Source organism: Rhinatrema bivittatum, chromosome 5 (assembly GCF_901001135.1).
Source record: "Rhinatrema bivittatum chromosome 5, aRhiBiv1.1, whole genome shotgun sequence".
NCBI classification, from domain to species: Eukaryota; Metazoa; Chordata; class Amphibia; order Gymnophiona; family Rhinatrematidae; genus Rhinatrema; species Rhinatrema bivittatum.
In genome coordinates, this window is record NC_042619.1 from 222648302 (window position 1) to 222662545 (window position 14244).

The window sequence follows — 14244 nt, forward strand, 5'->3', positions numbered from 1 at the left end:
TCAAAGTGTGTTTTTTGTTTGTATTAACAACCTTCTTTTCAGTTGATAGGGATAATTTGGATTTCTTTAGTTCAGGTGATTCTTTGCTTATAGGCACATGGACTACTTTTACTTTTATTGGAACCTCTGTTGTGATACCCTAACCCTCCTGTTTCATTAGTATCCTTCAAAGATACATGCCTCCAAACCATGCACTGCTGAGTGACTGTCGGCTTTCCCCTTTGTTCTAGTTTAAAAGCTGCTCCATCTCCTTTTTAAAAGTTACCACCAGCAGCCTGGTTCCACTCTGGTTAAGGTGGAGCCTGTCCTTTCGGAAAAGTCTCCCCCTCCCTCAAAAGGCTGTCCAGTTCCTTACAAAACTTAATCCCTTTTTCCTGCACTATCGTCTCATCCATGCAGTGAGACTCCGGTGCTCTGCCCGACTCTGGGGACCTGCACGTGGAACAGGGAGCATTTCAGAGAATGCCATCCTAGAGGTTCTGGATTTCAGCTTTCTACCTAACATCCTAAATTTGGCTTCCAGAATCTCTCTCCCACATTTTCCTATGTCGTTGGTGCCCACATGTACCAAAACAGTCAGCTCCTCCCCAGCACCGTCTATAATCCTATCTAGGTGACATGTGATGTAACCATAGGCCTAAGCTGAGCATTGAAGGTGTTGAATTTATAATCCTGCTAGCATATAGCAGTACATGATATAGTTTACTAACCAGCTGGACAGTGTACATTTGGTCGCTGCTATGTCCAGTCTGTTAGGATCATAAGATAAATAGATGTGAAACTTGATAAGGCAATAGTCCTTATGAAATAAACCAAGGTTTTTTTTACAGTTTTTTTTTTTACAGTTGCATGCATGCAACTGTTTTACAGTTGCATGCATGCATATGAAGTGAGCTTGCTCACTTCATATGCATGCAACCTTGGGAAGAACATAAGTAACACGATGGCTTGATAGATATGGAAAGCTGACATTACTTTTGGTAGAAACATTGTGTGGGTGCACAACACCACCCTATTGTGGAAGAACTGAATTAGAGGTAGATATTGAATTAAAGCCTAAAGTTTACTGGACTCCTCTGGCTGTTATTATTGCTACAAGGAATATTATTTTCCATGTTAAAAATTTGAGGTCAACTCCAATGGTTCAAACATAGCTTCATCAGTTGTGCCAGAACTACATTTAGATTCCATGGAATAGGTGGTTTCAGAGTGTAGGTTTAGTACACCCTAAGTTTTTCATGAACCTGGAAACTAACAGATGTGGAGAGTGGCTTACTCTCAATTTGAGCATAGTAAGTTGCTATAGCAGTGAAATGTACTCTTACTGGTGAGGTGCTAAGCCCTGAAGCAGAAAGAAAGAGCAAATAGCTTTGCACACAAATTAATTCAAGGAATTGTGTTGACACAATGCGAGGATCTTTTCAATTTAAACCCATAAGCTCTTCTAGTTTTATGGTTTTCTGGCAGATAATACGTCTTCAAGTGCCTTGGGTAAGGCCAATTTGGCAATTGTTGAGTACTCAACATCCAAAGACATCAAGATGAGAGAGAGAGGATTCAGATAGCAAATGTTGCTTACCTGTAACAGGTGTTCTCACAGGACAGCAGGATGTTAGTCCTCACATATGGGTGATATCACAGGATGGAGCCCAATCACGGAACACTTTTGTCAAAGTTTCTAGAACTTTGACTGGCACCTACTGGGCATGCCCAGCATGGCACTAAACCTGCAGCCAGCAGGGGTCCCCCTTCAGTCTTCTTTAAAGCTACAGGAAGTGCCAAAAAATAAAATAAGAAAACATAACGAACCCAACACTGCGGGGTGGCGGGCAGGTTTCGTGAGGACTAACATCCTGCTGTCCTGTGAGAACACCTGTTACAAGTAAGCAACATTTGCTTTCTCACAGGACAAGCAGAATGGTAGTCCTCACATATGGTTGAGTACCGAGCTGAGGATGTCCGAGAAATGCACCAAATGTACCCAAGATGTGCAATAGGCACAAGGACTGGGGTGAAATTTGGTAGAGAGCATCCTGAACCTTAACGGGCAGGTGGAAGGGTGTTGGTACGTCAAGTTGCGAAAAGGTTGCACAAGACAGACTGGTCGAAGATGGAATCTTGTCTTCCGGCCTTGTCTAAGCAATAATGGGCTGTAAAGGTATGGAGAGAACCCCAGGTAGCAGCCCTGCAAATGTCATGAAGCGGCACCGAGCATAGGTGTGCTACTGAAGTCGCCATGGCCCTCACAGTGTGTGCTTTAACACGGTCTTGAAGTCGAATGCCTGCTTGCTGATAGCAAAAAGATATGCAGTCCGCTAACCAGGAGGAGAGAGTCTGCTTACCCACAGGTTTGCCCAATTTGATGGGATCGAAGGAAACAATTGAGTGCTTTTCCTCTGGGCAGCTGTACAATCTACATAGAACACTAGAGCCAGTTTACAGTCAAGGGTATGCAGAGCCTGTTCTCCTGGACTGGAGTGGGGCCTGGGAAAGAAGGTAGGTAGTATAATGGATTGATTAATGTGAAACTCTGATACTACCTTAGGTAAGAACTTAGGGTGAGTGCGGAGTACTGCCTGGTCCTGCAGAAGTTTAGTGTAAGGCGGATAGGTAACTAGGGCTTGTAACTCACTAACTCTGCGAGCAGATGTTATTGCCAAAAGAAAAATCACTTTCCATGTGAGAAAATGAAGCTCACAGGATTGGAGAGGCTCGAATGGTGGTTTCATGAGTCGACCCAAAACCAGGTTGAGGTCCCAAGAAGGGGCTGGAAGATGCAGTGGAGGCTTGAGGTGAAGCAAGCCTTTCAGAAAAAGTGTTACGAGGGGTACTGAAATAGGAACGTTCCAGACACCTTTATGGAAGGCGGCCACCGCACTGACATGCATTCTGATGAAGGAAGTTTTTAGACCTGATTCTGACAAGTGCCATAAATAGTCTAGAAACTTCGTGGTGGAACAGGTAAAGGGATTACGGGATTGAGAAAAACACCATGACTTAAACCTGTTCCATTTGTAGAGGTAACACTTTCTCGTGGAAGGCTTCCGTGAAGCAATCAGGACACGGGAAACTGGCTCCGAAAGGTTAAGTGGCTGAAGAATTAACATTTCAACATTCAGGCCATCAGGGACAAAGCTTGAAGATTGGGATGGCGTAGGCACACGTTGTTCTGAGTGATCAGAAGAAGTGGGTCCTTTCCCAAGGGAATGTGCCTGCGAATGGAGAGATCCTGAAGTATTGGAAACCACACTTGGCGAGGCCAGTGAGGTGCTATCAGGATCATGCATCCCTTGTCCTGAAGTAACTTCACGAGAGTCTTTGATAGAAGTGGAAGTGGAGGGAATGCATATAGGAGACCGGTTGCCCATGAGAGGGAGAATGCATCTCTTGGCTGAGAGTGTTGGCTGCAAGTGAGAGAGCAAAAGTTCTCTACTATGCGGTTTTGAGGTGACGCAAAGAGGTCTATGTGAGGATAACCCCAACGTTGGAATATTGAGTCCGCTACTGTGGGGTTGGGGGACCACTCGTGCGGATGGAAAGCACAACTTAGCTTGTCCGCCAACACACTGTCCACTCCCGGCAAGTAGGTGGCCTTGAGGTACATCAAATGGGAGAGGGCCTCCGCCCATATCTGTGCAGCTTCCTGACACAGTAGGTAGGAGCCCGTCCCCTCCCTGTTTGTTGATGTACACATGGCCACCTGGTTGTCTGCCTGAATCAGGATGACCTGATTGGAAAGGTGATCCTGAAATACCCTGAGAGCATATCTGATTGCTCGCAGCTCCAGGAAATTGATTTGGTGTTTGGCTTTCTCTGGAGACCAAGTTCCTTGTGTCTGCAAATCGGCGACATGGGCTCCCCAGCCGAGGTTGGAAGCATCGGTGGTGAGAATTATTTGAGGGTCTGGAGCCTGGAAGGGCACGCTTTGGAGGAGCTTGATCTGATTTTGCCACAAGGCTAGAGACTGACGAAGTGAGTCGGTGATGTGGACAGTGGTCAATAGAGGTTGGACGGACTGAGTCCATTGTGACCTGAGAGTCCACTGCATGACTCATGGCCAAGTGGGCCATTGGGGTAACCTGTACTGAGGACGCCATGTGTCCCAGCAGGATGAGGAAGTGGCGTGCAGTTGTGCGGTGCTGAGACTGTAGCTGGTGCGCGAGAGAGATGAAAGCGAGAGCTCGCTGTCGAGGCAGAAATGCCTTTGCCTGCAAGGTGACCAAGTCTGCCCCTATGAATGATAAAGTTTGAGATGGGACTAAGCAGGATTTCGCATAGTTGACGAGAAATCCTAGTGAAATCAGAGTGTGTAAAGTAAGACATAGGGACGACAGAGCAGCCCTGATCAACCAATCGTCTAGATAGGGGTAGACGTGAACACCTTGAGTCCTGAGGAAGGCTGCTACTACTACGAGGCACTTGGTGAAGACTCGTGGTGCAGATGCCAGGCCAAATGGTAGCACTCTGAACTGATAGTGCTTGGGGCCTAATTGAAATCTCAGGAACCTGCAATGAGATGGAGTTATCGCAATGTGTGTGTACACATCTTGGAGATTGAGAGAGCAGAGCCAGTCTCCTTTTTGCAGAAAAGGAAGGAGGGAACCCAAGGTTACCATCTTGAACTTCTCAGTGGAAGTACTTGTTTAGGGCATATAGGTCCAGAATTGGATGAACACTGCCTGATTTTTTGGGGATTAAAAAGTACCAGGAATAGAATCCTAGGCCTTGTTGGGAGTAGGGCACTGGCTCTATTGCTCTGGACTGGAGGAGGGAGACCTCCTGCTCCAGGAGTAGTGAGTGGTTGGATGTTCTCCACGTCGGTAGAGATGGGGAGTCCGGTGGGATGGAGAGAAAGTTCAGGTGATAACCTTGAGAGATTATGGCAAGGACCCACTGGTCTGAGGTGATTGTGTGCCACCTGTTGAAATGGCACAATCGACCTCCCACTGGTATCTGAGGCAGTGGAAACTGGCTGCTGCTCTCTATGCAGGAGTCAAAAGCTGGAAGCAGGGCCCGGCTGAGGAGCTGCTTGTGGCCTTTGTTTCCGAGGTTGAAGAGATTGGGCCTTTTGGAAAGGTCTCGTGGAACGAGTTCTAGACGGTGGTGGATAGGACTTCTTTGGATGGAAGAATGACTTTTTAGTATCCTTCCTGAATGGCTGTTTGGAGGAATACGCAGAGGGCATCAGAGAGAGCTGGCGAAGGGTCTCATGATGCTCCTTGAATTCCGCCACCGTCCGCTGAATCTGTTCGCCAAACAGATTGTCTCCTCTGCAGGGCAGATCCGATAATCTGTCTTGTACCTCTGGGTGCACGTCCGAAGATTTAAGCCAGGCCCATCTTCTTGCCTAAAATAGCAGTTGCAGATACCCTGGAAGCGGTGTCGAAGATATAAGAGGATCTTATTTCATGCTTCCCTGCCTCAAAACCCTTGTGTACCAGGGTTTGAAGCTGTTCCTGGAATTGCTGAGGCAGGGACTCTGCAAAGTCCTGTATCTGCTTGAATAAGACCCTGTTGTACTGGGTCATATAGAAACATAGAAATGACGGCAGAAGAAGACCAAACAGCCCATCCAGTCTGCCCAGCAAGCTTTCGCACTTTTTTTTTCTCATACTTATCTGTTACTCTTGGCCCTTAGTAACCTTTTGGTGCTGTTTCTCCCACCCACATTACCTCTTGCCATTGAAGCTTAGAGCAATGTTGGAGTCGCATTACTCGTGTATGTTTATTGAATAAGGGTATTATCTCCGGTAGTAGCCATCATTCCCGCAAGCCACCCACTCTTCATACACATCCTCTAGACTTTATTGATTGACAGTGTTTATCCCACGCCCCTTTGAAGTCCTTCACAGTTTATTTTTTATTTATTTATTTTAACACTTTTTTATACCGGCATTCGTAGGACACATCATGTCGGTTTACAGTCAACTGAGAAAGGAAATTACAATGAACAAGGGCGGGGCTGACTGGGTAATATACAAAATACAAAGGAAGAGAGAGTCAACAGCAGAATTACAACTTTTTGCATTCAAGTTAGGGTTAAGTATGCAAAGGAACTTATATACAAATTAAACGAGGCACGTACACTTGAGAAATTGGCATGTGTGGGCTTATTTACAGTATGGGGAGGCAAGTGCACATATGTATAGTTAAAAGCTAGAGGGGGGAGAAAGTAGGGAGGGAGCAGGGGGAGAGGGGCAGGTGGGGTAAAGTGAAAAAGGGGTACAGTAAGGCACGGGTACTTTGAGGGAGGGGTTACTAGGGGGTGAGAGGGAGGGGTATTGGGGGGCTAGGAGTGCAAGGGAAGGAAGCAGGGGTAGAGTGAAAGGGGTACAGTAAGGCACGGGTACTTTGAGGGAGGGGTTGCTAGGGGGTGAGAGGGAGGGGTATTGGGGGGCTAGGAGTGCAAGGGAAGGAGTATAGCTAGGAGTGCAGTTCTGGTCTTCACCACTTCCGGATCCGAGAAATGAGCATTGGTCCCTGGAAGACACGCCGGCCAATGGCATCCAGGAATTTCTGTTCCTTACCTGGGGGAAAGGAAGAGTGGGGTTTTGATCTTTTTGCCCTCTTTTGGGCAGATTCTACAACCATTGATTGGTGATCCAGCTGAGGTTTCTAGAAGCCTGGGGCTGACTGGACCAAATAAGTGGTATCAGCTTTTCTGTTGACTGGAGCAACAGAACCAGGGTGTTCCCAGTTCTTTTTGAGGAGATCCAAAAGAACCTGGTGAATAGGGATGGAGGTTATTTCCTTAGGAGCATCCAGGAATTGTAACAGCTCCATCATCTGATGTCTAAATCAGTCTGAAATTGGAAGGGAACCAATTCAGACATTTCCTTCACAAAATTTATGAAGGATAGGTCCTCTGGAGGAGAACACTTCCTGCTTTCAGTAGGAGAAGGTGGTGATGGCAAGTCATCAGTGTCTGGAGATGAATCATCAGTCCAGGTATCATAGGAATCAGCACCTGTCCTCTTAGGAACCTGAGAAGGACGGGACGATGGAATTCCTGAAGGTCCTGGTCTAGGCTCTGAAGGTATCGAGGGAAGAACTGGAGGCACCGATGGACGGATTGTTGGCACCGATGGATGCATCGGCAAAACTCCCGATGGAGGAATGTGGAACGGTGTTTCTCCACCCGATGACAGACTAAGCGGGGAAGGCACCGGAGCCATTGGTGACCCAGGATCCATCAGTGGAAAAGCAGCTATAAGTGCATCCATCTTCGAGAGCAGCGGTGCCAATGCTGCCGGAATGGGATTGATGGTCTGTTCCGCAGCCGGCACCAATATCGGCGCCGGGGGAACTTGGAGTCTGTGCATCGCCTTATCAATGGCCTCCTGGACCATCCGGTCCAGTTCTTCACGGAGAACTGGAGCAAGCAGCCCCGGCAGGGAAGAAGGAGGCAGAGGCATAGCCGGAGGGACCACCGTTAAAGGTGGAGTCGTGGCTCCTAATACCCATCCGGGTGAGGGTTGCCTCGGTGACCCGGTCGCAGAAAGGATCGATGCCTTTTCTGGACAGGGTTTTTTCGATGGTTGCTCGATGATTCCTTCCTCGATGGTCCGAGACTTCCGGTGTCGATGCAGATGTTTCTCTCTACGATCCCCTCTATCCTGAGGGGGGGGGGTAGAGGTAGTCGAAGGCCGAGAAGTCGTCGACGCCAGGCTGTCACCAGCCGGTGGCCGTCTTTGACGTGAAGTGGACGGTGCCGGTTCAGACGACGTCGATGCAATAGACGGCGTCGGGGTTTGAGAACGGAAGTGAAGTTCTATTTTCTCCATTCTGGCCTTGCGACCTTTTGGTGTCATTAAGGCACATTTGGTGCAGGTCACGACATCATGCTCGCACAAGACACATTACACAGACTTTATGAGGGCTTGTTATGGACATAGTGTGAGTACAGTCCTGGCACTGACAGGATGCCATGGCCTTTGAAAAAATTGAGCCACGGTACGGTCGACTGCCAGTAGGCCATGAGGGCCAAACTTGACGGGAATCGACCTACCGCGGAGTAAAAAATTCGAAGGAGGGACCCCTGTGGGGTATGAAAGTTTTTAGTAATTCCGTGAGGAAAATTCCTGTCAGGAATCTCTGTGGAGCTCCTTAACCCGCGTGGCTACTGCTGAGCAGAAAAAAGAAGACTGAAGGGGGACCCCTGCTGGCTGCAGGTTTAGTGCCATGCTGGGCATGCCCAGTAGGTGCCAGTCAAAGTTCTAGAAACTTTGACAAAAGTGTTCCGTGATTGGGCTCCATCCTGTGATGTCACCCATATGTGAGGACTACCATCCTGCTTGTCCTGTGAGAAAAAGATGTCCCTCTTTAGGTAGTAAGATGTGATCTGGGCAAGCTTAGAGGACTGCTAGACTGTTGTACTAATTACACAAACCAAATATGCCTGTGCCATGCTGGAGCTATACCAGATAGGCCATGTCTCTGAGCACTTTTTGCACTATTCTGGCTATCTGTGTGCATGAGATCTGCATTCCAATCTAGCAGAAAAGTGTCCTAAGCGAACCAAAATTTGCTGGGAAGTTTTCTGTTTGCTCTTAAACTGAATGTATAAAACAGTGAATAAAGACAAAGCACAAGCCTTGCAGTGACTATAGGGAGCATGTCCCAAGTGTGTAGCTTGAAGTGACACAGGAATACGATTCTCGGAAGATACCAGGATGTCTCGCAAATTACATTTACAGAGAAATGCACAGATCCTCTCAAAACACAGATTAGGGGCTTAGGCACAGCCAGTAACAGCACAAATGTTCTTGCAAAAAGGAGAATATGGATGTACACATGTGATGGCATCCTGCTCATTACTGTTCATGCCTAAAAGAGCATTCAGATTTTTGAAGGACCTTACTTTCAGGCCCATACAGTACAGTGCGCTCCAGCGGAGCGCACTGTTAACCCATGTTTGGATGTGCGTTTGACGCGCTAGCTTTACCCCTTATTCAGTAAGGGCTAATAGCGCGTCGAAAACGCGCTGCCAACCCCCCGAAACTAATAGCGCCCGCAACATGCAAATGCATGTTGATGGCCCTATTAGTTATTCCTGCACGATTCAGTAAGTAAAATGTGCAGCCAAGCCGCACATTTTCATTTCTGCCGGCACCGGGAAAGTGCCGATGGCGATATTAAGTCGGAGGTCCCAAAAGTAAAAAATAATTAAAAAAATAAAAAATTTAAAATCAGCCCGCGGTTCACAGGTTGAAAACCGGAAGCTCAATTTTGCTGGCGTCCGGTTTCCGAACCCATGGCTGTTAGCGGGTTTGAGAACCGACGCCAGCAAAATTGAGCATTGGCTGTCAAACTCGCTGACAGCCGCCGCTCCTGTTAAAAAAGAGGTGCTAGGGACGCGCTAGTGTCCCTAGCACCTCTGTATCGGCCTGTCACTTGGAAGTGACTACGTATCTACAGTTTCCTCGACTTCCTTGCTAAAATGTTTTACATCTAACCTATTATTGTTCAGGATGACTTGTATCAGCCTGCTGTTTCCTTATCCTTATATTACTTATATTAATTTGTTTTATCTTATGTTTTAAATACCGGTATTGTCCCTCCTGACGCAGCTCATGCAAAAGGTGGTGTCAGGGGATCACTAGCACTTGTATTCTTCTCTCTGTGAAAGCCCTTGTAGATTTTCTGAAATAACAGCATTTTACTGCTGAAGTTGTCATAAGTTTAAAATTGTGTGTCTCACACCTTCACAATGTAACCACTTGTGCTTAAAATATTTATGTTGCGCAATATAAGTCCATGGGTAGAACGGGGGGGGGGGGGACAGGTTGCAAAAGCCTTTTTTGGTTTTCTTCTTTGTCCCATTTATTTTATATAAACCTCTACAAATTCATAACCTGCACTTCTACTTCTAATGGGATGAGAGTTTTGACCTTAAATATGTGGGGTTGGATTATATTTAATGTATGTAATTTGTTTTTTGTCTTTTTGTTTTGTATGTGTTTTATTTGTTTGGAAGTAGGTTACTTTAGATTTTTGGGGTTATTTATGGCTGTACGCTGCTTTTTTTTAATTGTACATCACCTTTTGTGGCTTGGATGAAACAGGAAGGCTGAAGACTCACCTCCAGAAGACCTTGGCCGCTGGATCTGCATTTCCGGGCAAAGCCTTGACCTGACTTTGGAATGAATGGGCTTAAACCAAAGAGGAAGGTCCTACTGCCTCTGTACCAAAAAGAACTGACTCTGCACAAACTTGGAATTTTAAGTTTTTCTACATCAACAACTTGCATCACCTACCAGATTAAAAGCAGAAAAACTGCCCCAGCAGCATTATTCCCTCTAAGGACAGGGTTGCTGAGACCAAACATTGATTACATTAACCTGTGAATTTGAACTGCGGTGGGATGGGGCCTGCCACAGCCCTGCTGGGCCTCCTCTTTTCAGGCCATGGCACCCTATGCAAAAAATTGCTGGCACATCCCCTCCCCCCACTCCAATAGATCCCTGCTCCTTGGGAGCAAAAAATTATGAAATCAGATTGGGAAGATGAGGAAGAAGAGCTAACACCCTCCTCCTCAAATTGACATGGATTAGCAAGGGTGGGCATCCTTTATCTCTCCCCTTGACTTAAGCACTCTCACCATTCCCCCACCCACTCCAGAACTGGCCTTAGAAATAAAGAAATACACTTTCTATATATAGAAATATTGCATCTACAGGATAAAAATACTTTTTCATTTTCTATCAAACATGAAATCACTGGATCTGAGCTAAACATTTTCAACACAAACTTCAAATTTCCTCTAACTAACCAAGAAATAGGTCACACCACTAGACTATGCATACCTTCACCTGCCATTAATTATATCTGGCAACTTGGCTATAAGACATTACAAGAAAAATTCCTAAGGGCACTATATGCAATTAAAAAAAAAAAAAAAAAAGTACTGACCAGTTTTAGTCACTGAGCAAAACTACTTTTAAAATCATTCAACAGCACTGCATCAATTTTAGAAAATGGATATATGATCTTATGCAAATATCTACCACCACATTGATTACACAAAAAAACACACAGGTGTCAGTTAACTGTGGGAGACAAAATACAGAATAAGGGAGACCATAAAGAATAAACAGAAATGTGCAAACATCTGATGAATAAAACAGCCAATTAAAAAAATGCTATAAATTTCCCAAAGCAACAATAAAATATTTCAAAACAGCAGAAACAACCACCACCCAATAATTAAAACTAGTAAGAATTAAATCTCCTGCTCTCCATATCTGAGATCTTTTGATTTCCAGTCACCCTGAGATTGTCATGGATTGAGAGGTGGGGCTGCACAAACTATCTTCTCACACAGACACTTACATGTTTATTCTCACACACATCCTCTCTCATATATATGCCCATGCTCTAACATGCACTCCCTCTCACATACACAGGCTGTCCCTCTCCCCAACAAATACACAGGCTCTCTCAAACACATACTTATACATGTTCATTCTCTCACACATACTTCTCATAGGACTGCGAACCAGGAGACCAGGGTTTGAGTCCTCTGTCGCTCCTTGTGACCTTGGGCAAGTCACTTTACCCTCCATTGCCTCAGGTACAAAAACTTAGATTGTAAGCCCTCTGGGGATAGAGAAATACCTACAGTACCTGAATGTAAACCGGTGTGATATCTCAATTGAGATCGAATGTCAGTATATAAAAAAAATAAATAAACAAATAAATATATACACACGCCCTCATTTTTGTATGTGAAAAAGCCTGTGTGTGTGCACGCATCAGCAAGAGGCTTACATATACACACACCGGCCCTCCTCTTCCTTCTTTGGGCTGTGGCAGAATGGGCTCCACTGGCCTTGCTTCTTTTTTCGGGCTATGACCCCGCCAGCCTTCCAGTGCACTAAGGGGGGGGGGGGGGGGGGGGAAGTTGTGTGCTGGAATCCAGTGGTAAACTATCAAACACTGCCCTGTAGCCTGCACCTGGGTCATACCTAAATAAGCCTGACCAAAAAGGACAAGCCAGAAGCATGGGTTGGCAAACAGAGACTAGAGCTACACCCCAGGATACAAAGAAAATGTGAGCTAGAAGACCCTAGCAGGGTTTAATTATTTTTTACTAAGATTGCAGGTTAAATTTATAACAATCTGATCATTTTTTCCCACACACCTAAAAGACAACTATGACTATCGCAAAAAGGCATGTTTCTGTACACTAATGTCTAAAAATGTTGAAATGCTGCCATCCTGTGGCTCTCTATAGTAAGACTACTAGCTATGTCCCCTAGTCCTGACATGGCACTTTAACCCAGGTGCTCTGCATAGCCATACATAGCACAGCTGCTGAAGTCAGTTCAGGATATATTTTTAGGCATGGCTTATATGCCACTGGAAATCAAATTTGTTAACAGAATATATTTTCCTCTAGTTATTACTTTACTCAGTCATTAACACTGTATGTCAGATAAATAGACAAAGGATAAAAAATGCAATAAAAGCCTTGACCATCCCCTTATAACCCAACTCTTCAGGCCCCAAGAAAGAAAAAATTTGAAATTAAGGGAGGGCATTTGTTTGCAATGAAATAGGAAATATTGTTGGTATTTACCTATTTCATTGCATTTCGGGTACAACAAATGATAGGAAACACAATTGTTTTTTCCTATCTTTTTTTTTTTTGGGGGGGGGGGGGGGGGGGTAGAACAAAAAAAATCAACTTTCAAAAACAAAACAAAGAAACAGAACCTGCCCCAACCCTTCTCATTTATTACAATATTGAGTCCCCCATCACCTACCTACCCCCTCTGCTTACCCTCCTAACCCCACCCCCAAGGCTCACCAAAAACACCTGGTTATCTAGTGGGGGACCCAGGAGCGACCTCCCACTCCTGATTCGGAGGCTGTCAGTCAAAATGGCGCCAGTTACCCTTTGCTCCTATCTTGTGACAGGGGCTACCGGTGCCATTGGACAGTCCCTGTCATATAGTAGAATATCTAGAACATTGACTGAGCCTCTCTGAGCATGCTCATTCTTGCAATATATCACGCATCCACACAGGAGTCCTCTCAATCTAATATAGAATTAAATTAAAATAAAGTACTACAACCTCCAAAGTGAAAACCCAACTTCAAGGGAAGCAGGTGGGTTTCATGAGGACCGACATCCTACTGATCTCAGAGAACACCTGTTACAGGTAAGCAACTCCGTTTTCTCAGAGGACAAGGAGGATGGCTGTCCTCACATGGGTGAATCCCTAGCTATAGGCAGCCCCCCACCCAAACAAAAAAGTGGTCCAATAAAACAGGTGCCCTCAAGCACAATAAATTTTATTGGTAACAGGAGGGGGCAACCCAAACAGAAGGAACAGATCCTAAGAGGGAACAGAGTTGGGTTCTACACCTCAAACATGTCCCGAAGGACAGACTGGCTAAAAATGCTGTCACATTGGCCTATCCAGACAGTAATGAGATGTGACATGTCATTCCATCCACTCATTCACAGTTCTGCAGATCTCCTCCATGGGGATTACTCATAAGTGGGCCACCAACACTGCTATGGCTCAAAGAGAGTGAGCCTTGACCTGGCCCCCAAGATGCAGTCCCACCTGGGCATAACAGAAGGAGATGCAGACTGCTAGCCAACTGAAAAGCAATCCCAAGCTTCTTCTGGTCAAAACAAAAATCTGGACAGACTGGGCTTCTGTCTGCTCCAGATAAAAAGGTCAAGGTTCTCTCGCAATCCAAACTGTGTAGGGCTTGTTTGCCTTTGTGTGAAAGGGGCCTGAGAACGAATGTTTGTAAGACAATTGACTGGTTAAACTGAAAGTCCACCACCATCTTAGGCAGGAACTTAGGGTGCACATGCAAGACCATTCTATTATGAAAAAAATTTAGTGTAAGGTGGATAAGTCACTAAGGTCTGAAGCTCACTTACCCTGCATGCTGAAGTGATCACCACCAAAAATATGACCTTCCAGATTAGGAATTTCAGGTCGCAGGAACACAGTGACTCAAAAGCAGCTTTCATCAGAAAAGCCAACACCACACTGATGTCCCAAGACACAGTGGGAGACCTAAGGGGGAGGTTCAATTGAAACGGTCCTCACAAAGTGTACCACCACAGGCTGTGGAGAGATGGGCTTACCCTCTACACTATGCTGATATGCACCAATTTCACTGAGATGAACCCTGACTTGGTCTTCAGACCAGCATCTGAAAGGTATAGAAGGTAGTCAAGCAGTTTTTGTGGTGAGCAGAAGAAAGGATCTACGG

At 45.7% G+C, this 14244-nt stretch overlaps 1 protein-coding gene across 10 annotated transcripts in view; it reads right to left on the reverse strand.

The window, feature by feature from the left end:
• The window catches only part of SCML2 (Scm polycomb group protein like 2), a 282901-nt gene that overhangs the window by 219443 nt on the left and 49214 nt on the right, over nt 1–14244 (reverse strand). The gene's annotated exons all lie outside the window — the stretch shown is intronic.